A 7,903-nucleotide genomic window follows, 5' to 3' on the forward strand; every position below is an offset into this window, starting at 1 on the left:
AAATGACAGAATGAAGTATTTTTTTAATCTAGTACCTTTTCAAAGTTAATACCACAAATGGGTTGAAGCCTGCGAGCTAGTTCAGGCAGTCAACTCGAGCATCAATCAGACGTTAACACGTGACGCACCTCGTCCCTCTTACAACCAACCAAACACATTCTCCTAAACGTGCCACTCTATTTAAGCTGCCAGGTCTTCCTGCCTCTGCTAGCTATGCTGCTGCTGCACTGCTGTGTTCACTTGCTATTGCTACGTTCATGTTCCTGCTGCTGTGTTTCATGTTGCTGCTGCTCGCCTGCCCCACCACCACCCCAGCTTCCATCAAGCTTCCACCCCAGTTTCCACCCCAGTTTCCAGCCCAGCTTCCACCCCACCACCACCCCAGCTTCCACCCCAGCATCCATCCCAGCTTCCACCCCAGCTTCCACCCCAGCTTCCACCCCAGTTTCCATCCCAGCTTCCACCCCAGCCTCCATCCCAGCTTCCACCTCAGCTTCCACCCCAGCTTCCACCTCAGCTTCCACCTCAGCTTCCACCCCAGCTTCCACCCCAGCTTCCACCCCAGCTTCCACCCCAGCTTCCACCTCAGCCTCCACCCCAGCTTCCACCCCAGCTTCCACCCCAGCTTCCACCCCAGCTTCCACCTCAGCTTCCACCCCAGCTTCCATCCCAGCTTCCATCCCAGCTTCCACCTCAGCTTCCACCCCAGCCTCCACCCCAGCTTCCTCCCCAGCTTCCACCCCAGCTTCCTCCCCAGCTTCCACCCCAGCTTCCACCCCAGCTTCCACCCCAGTTTCCATCCCAGCTTCCACCTCAGCTTCCACCTCAGCTCCCAGTTTAGCAGATAGGGATATTCATCTGGCCATAAAGCCACCTTTGATTGAAACGACTATGTCCACACCCTTATTTTGACAAGGTCTAAGAGCAATTTTCTCAGCTATTAAGCTATAATTCTGGTGTTCAGCCCTAATTAAGATGCAAAAATGTGTCTTTATGTAAAATAATATCCATATTGTTCCATACAACGCTGCTTTCAAGGATCACCCACACTGTACATGATGTGATTCATACCTGCATTACAACCAAACAAGGCTGTGTGTGTTTCATTGATCTGAATACGCTCCTAGCACTCAGTTCACTTAAGAATATACTAAAGAGCAGAGCGCCATCTTGTGGTATACATAAATATATTTCTGTTTAGCCACTTTACAGGATCATCTTAACTTATTTTAGACTTTTTTATTCAGGAAGAAGTAATACAAGACAATCCTTTTTCCACACTACATTTTATTCAACAGTTTAAAAATAGATTTAAAAATGAAATCAGCATATACATGAAGACACCATGGTGTACAATATATTAACGATGTCATTCGATATCAAGAAATCCGACACACATTTTAGGGAAATTTTGAAAAATATATTGAATATCAGTCAGTGCTCTATATATGGCTGTTTATGTGTGAAAGCTTGATTGAACTGCAATGCCTTCTGGGAAATTGAGTTCTTTAGAGAGAATAAAAGATGTATGGAGTGGTATTAGATATTCCTGTCCTTTTATGGCTTTCATAAGTAGCTTAATAACCGACTTTGAATGCAGTTCATCGTGCAAACATTCAGATGAGTGAAGGACTAAAGGGTTTGCAATGCTACTGATTAAACTCTAATAAACTCTAAAATACAAAAAATGGATGTACAGAAGAAAGGATGAAGGAAAAGGAGCAGAAGTTTTGCAAAAACATGGACTTTAAGTAAAAAAATAATTACAGATTCGTCATATTTCATACATTTTCTCTTTCAAGTGCCGCTAAAAAAATATGAATTCCATACATCTTGTGAATATTGACAGTTTTCCCTTGGGTATAAGATATTAGATATGCTACTTGCAGGCTATGCCAATGGGATGGTTTAAGTTAAAAATAAATAAGTGTCTGTACTGTGGTTTATTCTACTAGGCAGCCATATAAAAAGGTAAGAGCTCAAGGACCCGTGGGAACCATATTGCTTTGCTTCTACTTACACTAAGGATTCTTGATGGATTTTTGCATTTTAATTTGCTTAAGAGATACACATTTATGGTCATGTTTCTTTCTTCTGCAAGTTGCCCTTTACATGCATCAGCTTGCAAAGGTATGTTGAGAGTTGAAATGCTTCGTTATCAAAAGCCCTCGACCCCCAGAAGACGCGCAAAACAGGCGGGAATTGGAATTTTTGTTTTGTGCATCTCCCTTATTCTCTTTAACTCAAGTTATATAAGGAGTGACACTAAGCTGCATAACTAGTGGGAAAGAGATTGGTTTTGGTGACTGGCTGCTACAAACTTCAAAACAGTGGTGCAGGAATGAGTCAGAAAACGTAGAAATCAAGGGAACCGGACATGGAAAAATGCTAACTAATTTCTTAATCAATGGATTTTCAGAACGTCTTTTTGGTTTGACGCCTGAAATAATATCTGTGGTTAACCCAAGCTGAAGAGATCTGGTTGATTAGGTTGTCGTACGACATAAAATAGGTCAGTAAATACCCAAATTATGAATGTATATGAAGCGTCTACGTGCCATAAACAGGGGTTACTCCGTGTCTGAATGAGAGAGACTATTAAATGTCATCACGTCGAACATTAGCCGCATTTAGCTTAGCAGTAGAGCAATAGAGGCGAAGTCCCTCCCTTTCCGGGGGACCTCCATGGGACCTTATAGAGAGGCGAAGTCCCGCCCATCTACTTCCGACCCATGGGACCCCGGAAGCGGAAAATTATACATTGACGTCAATGGAGAGAGAAAAGTCATCTTTCGATCCCGTTTGAATTGTGCCACGAATGACACATATGATGTTTGTCAAATTAAAAGAACATTTTGCAAGTCAAAAAAATAAAAATGTGTCGTAAAACTGTGAAGTTACAATTTTTTTTGTGTGAAACCGCTCAGTGAACTACAGGTCTCTGGTCTCGCACAATACATCTAAGTATTGTGTTAGTAAATTTCACCTGTTTCTTTCAGAATGAGGCGAAAAAGTATAAAACGAGGTGAAAATCACTACAAGTCTGGGCATGTTGAGAGCTGTATACACGAAAGGGAGCGGTTCTGTAAGAGCCAGCATGCGGGACCGGCTTTACAAGGTTTCAGTGAGTAATATGAGTGCAATGTTTAAGGTTAATGTCAGCTAGCTAACAAGGTACACTAACGTGTTTTGTTTTAGAAACTAGTTTTCTCCTTAAGAACTTTGTGGTGTCTGTGTATGCTGTGGATAACATTAGTGTTCACAAGAACAAGATACACTCCCGTGTTTTGTTTTAGTTGCTCTTCAGATTGAAGCGGCCAGTTCTATATCGACTATATGTGTGATCTCCTTTTTACATCTCGTTGTGTCATTTGAGTTTATTTGCTGTGTGTAGATTCAAGGATTTTGGTTATCTTGTCCAGGGATGCAAACTTGTCACCTTTCGGCGAAATTCTCCGTTTTGAATCCAAAATAGGTCGTTTTTGTGATTCCTGTAGATCTGCAATAAAAATATTTTTTGGGTATGGGAGGGGGTCTGGGACCCGGATTAATGTGCGGCCGCGAGCTTTTTTTATATATATTATAATGAAGCGCGAGCTGTGTGCTCGAGTCTTCCTGCCTGTCGGCTCTGCTCATGATGTATAATAAGCCTCTGCTGCTCGGCGATGATGGTCTAGCTTCAGCAGCTACATTACCTACGGTGCGTTCGTTAATATTAACTGTGCGTCCGGAGTCCCTGTGGCACAGACTGGACCGCTGGTGAACAGCTGTTAGAACGGGCCGTTCAGGTGTTCACAATAGAGCTCCCTGTCGGAGCGGCAGAGCGTGATGTGCACTGAAAAGTTTTTTTTTCCCGTAGCAATATTATCGTTGAGCTAGCCAACTAGCATACATTGTCACTATCTGCTAACGTTAGCTTTAGCCTTCGTTTTCTAATCGTTTTTTTCATAGGCTATAAACAGAGGTGGTATAAGTATATATCTTGTAATTGATTAAAATTAGAAGTAGGCCTACTCAGTTCTTGTACTTGAGTAAAAGTAGAAGTACCAGAGTGTAGGAATACTCTGTTACAGTAAAAGTCCTGCATTCCAAATGTTCCTCAAGTAAAAGTAGAAAAGTATTATTATCAAAATATAGTGAAAGTAGCGACAGTAAAAGTAGTCATTTTGCAGATTGGTCCATTTCAGAATAATATGATACGTTTTATAATGATTGATCATGAAAGTGTTCTCAAAGCTGGTAAAGGTGCAGCTAGTCTGAATGACTTTGTATACTGCAGGGTAGCTTTTGGATTTACTCCAGGTGGAACTAAAGTCTGATTTAACACTTGATTATATTTCACATCATTCATCCACATCTGTAAAGTAACTAAAGGTATTACATACATGTAGTGGAGTAAAAGTACACCATTTACCTCTGAACTGTAGTGGAGTAGAAGAACAAAGTAGCAAAACATTGAAATACTTAAGTAAAGTACAAGTATCTCAAAATTGTGCCCAAGTATAGTACTTGTTGAGTTTATGAACTTAGTTACTTTACACCAGTGGCTATAAAGATAGAAAGACTAAGCCTTGCACAGAGGCCTGAAAATACATTTTCAAAATGCTCAACAGTGCTGCCAAAATTATAAACTGACTGCTACACAATTAAAATAAATGCTTTTTATATATTTCTATTAGATGTGACTCTATGGCGTTTCTGTTAATATTAACACTGCTGCTTTAGTTGTTCTGACTGCTAAAATCCTCTGTTATTCCTCATTTTAAAGCCGATATTCTGTGGGGTCAGGGGGCTCGGATCCTTGTCACCTTTTTCATACCTGATGAGTTTGCATCCCTGTTGTCAATTTGTTTGGTTATCTAGGCACAGCTGTGTGTGACTCCCTCTGGTACACTGGTATGTGTTTTCCTAATGTAGAGAGCATTGATTAATTAATAAACTACACACTGACTCTAGATCCTGACCAAATCCTTATTTTTTGATCAAATGTTTTTCAAAAAAATGTATTGTATATTATATAACAGCTGCAAATCACAGACCGGAGTCTCTGCTACTGTGGACCACGAAGGAGGGGATCATCATCCCCATCCCCAAAGACCCTGCATGGCATGGAAATCTCCTCCTCCTGGAACAATTCTACACCCAGCATATGCTCCCTGTGTTCGCCAGTAGAGAGGAGGACATTTAAATAAACATACTCTTAACACCCTCGGACTCTGCGTTGTGTTTCGTATGTGTGATGGGGTGTTATGCAGAGGGGAGGAAAACAGGACACAGCAGATTGGGATTGTGGTGGAGATGCTGAGCAGTTATTTAATTGTTGCGTGTAATTATTATTATACTGTGTGCTTCTTAGTTATTCCATCTTTTGCTGTAACATGGATCTGTATGTAACTCTATATTTACTTGTTATCTACCACACTTCCTTCTACATCATACACCATCATTATACATGATGGTGTATATAGGATATGTATTTATTTGTATACATATCTAAATTGTATAATTTTATTTTTCGTATTTGGGATTTCTCTTTTGTCCACTCAAATACACTTGGCCCTTTCTCTTTTCCATGTGGAAAATGGCAGCTGCATATTCTGCTTTTCTCATCTGCTCCCTGTCTGCTCATCTATGATGAGAAAATTATATAATTAATTACTAATAATCATTTAAACCTGTTATTACCAATATTTCACAAATTCTTCATGTAAACTTAAGAGTACAGCTGTATGTTGAGTATGTCAGCTTTGCTTGGTTCATCTTACTGGGGGGGGGGCTGCTACATGGATGTCGGTGCAGTCCACAATAATTTTGCAGCTGAAGGCAGAATGAATTTATTATTGACTCAGAAGCACAACTTCATGTCATACAATACATTGACTTTATTTGTAATTGTGTAAAAAAAATATGAGCATTGATTAGCAAGCAGGACCTGCAGGAACAGAGAATGGTGATGGATGGAGCTGGGAAGAGAGAAGAATAAAGAAAACAGATCAACTTTATTATCGGATATTAAAAATTCAATTTCAAATCAAGTTGCCGCTCCTACAGTTTTCTAGTGTGTAAAGATGATTTCACATGACCTATGCAAAATATCACAATCAATACATGTGTGTCTCTGAGGGGTGCATTGTGCCTTTGATGTATATAAATAATATACCATAACCAAATACTATTACGTACAGTGGAAATCAGGTTACCAGAGCAGGTCAGACCAGTGTGCATGTTCCTCAGGGTCTCAGCAGTTACAGGTGAGGTAAAGAAAATAAAAGAGAAAAAGGTCAGTAACAACACTTTAAAGTAACAACACTGAATAATTATCTCTTTTAATAATTTTCTCTCAGTAATCACTCAACTACTGTCTTTCCAACAAACAGATTGACTCACTCTCACTATCATCACAATGAAACACGTCCAGAAGAATGTCATGCAAAGCTGCCTGCCTTCCTTCCTTCGACTCTCCCTGAACTGCCTGATCTTTTAATGGTCAATGTTAACCATTTGTGCAGATAGCATTAAGTAGAAAAGATCGCTGATACTAATGTGGCGTTAGCCTACCTCCCGCCCCCTTAGCACCTGGTGGAGGGGGCGATAGGCTACTCTTCAAATGTTTCACAAAATACTTACCATCATGACTACTCTTACTGTTTAACATTTTGGTTTACTTCATGTTAAGGCTAATACAAATGACAAGGCTAAGTAATGTAATATAATGCTAACTAACATGCTCGCTACTAGCTAGGTAGCTAACTTGACTATGTTCCATGCAAAACATGTATATTACCTGATATGTTTGGTCCAACGACTCCTGGTCCTTTCATCAGACGGGAAGCGATAGAACGAGCAAGTGGTATGATCTCTTTTGTGATTACAACCTCGTACAAAGCACACAGGCATCTTGTAAAAGTGAATTTATTGGAGCAATCTCTTATATTTATTGGAGGGAATAAATCAGTCTTCTTCTTCCTCTTTGCTTTGCGAGTCACAACCAGTCTTGGAGCATTATCGCCTATGACATCACTTACGCGAACCAGAATGCATTTGGGATTTGTAGTCTTTCTAGTTGCGTATTATTCATAGTCTTATATTTCAGCATTTTTACGACAAACTGACTTTTTTTGCATGGAAATGATTGTTTAAGATTGACAAACATCATGTGTGTCATTCGTGGCACAATTCAAACGGGATCAAAAGATAACTTTTCTCTCTCCATTGACTTCAATGTATAATTTTCCGCTTCCGGGGTCCCATGGAGGCTCCCGGAAGGGGAGGGACTTCGCCTCTCTATTTCGGAAAGAAAAGTCAATGGGGAGAGAAAGATTATCTTTCGATTCCGTTTGAATTGTGCCACGAATTACACATGATGTTTGTCAATTTAAAAGATAATTCAAAAAAATTAAAATGTGTCGTAAAACTGTGAAGTAACACTTTTTTTGTGTGAAACCGCTCAATGAACTACATCTCCCGTCTTCCACCACACACCAAGACGGCCGTCACGTTGGCACATTTCACTTCTTTCTTTCAGAATGAGGCGGAAAGTATTAAAAGAGGTGAAAATCACTCCAAGTCTGGGTACGTTGAGAGCTGTACATACACACAAGGGGAGTTAGTTGGTTCCGTAAGAGCCAGCATGCGGGACCGGGACTCTGGGATTTGTAGTCTTTCTAGTTGCATATTTTTCATAGTCTTATATTTCAACAGTTTTACGACAAACTTGGAAATTATTTGTTAAGATTGAAAAACATCATATGTGTAATTTGTCGCACAATTCAAACGGGATCGAAAGATAATCTTTCTCTCCCCATTGACTTCAATACATCATTTTTTTCCGGGGGCTGAAGTAGATGGGCGGGACTTCACCTCTCTATATGGACCTTTAAGTTCCTGTAGCCCTTTTTCATTG

At 40.2% G+C, this 7,903-nt stretch overlaps 1 long non-coding RNA gene across 1 annotated transcript; it reads right to left on the reverse strand.

Moving 5' to 3' along the window:
• Window positions 1-5,862: 5,862 nt before the first annotated feature.
• On the reverse strand, window positions 5,863-6,957 carry LOC307024844. Its single transcript, XR_013804004.1, has 2 exons — window positions 6,184-6,957; window positions 5,863-5,963 (listed from the first exon to the last, which is right to left on the reverse strand). It is a non-coding gene; the product is annotated as an uncharacterized lncRNA (long non-coding RNA).
• Window positions 6,958-7,903: the final 946 nt, after the last annotated feature.

The sequence above is a fragment of the Notothenia rossii genome, assembly GCF_949606895.1.
Source record: "Notothenia rossii genome assembly, chromosome: 11".
NCBI lineage: Eukaryota > Metazoa > Chordata > Actinopteri > Perciformes > Nototheniidae > Notothenia > Notothenia rossii.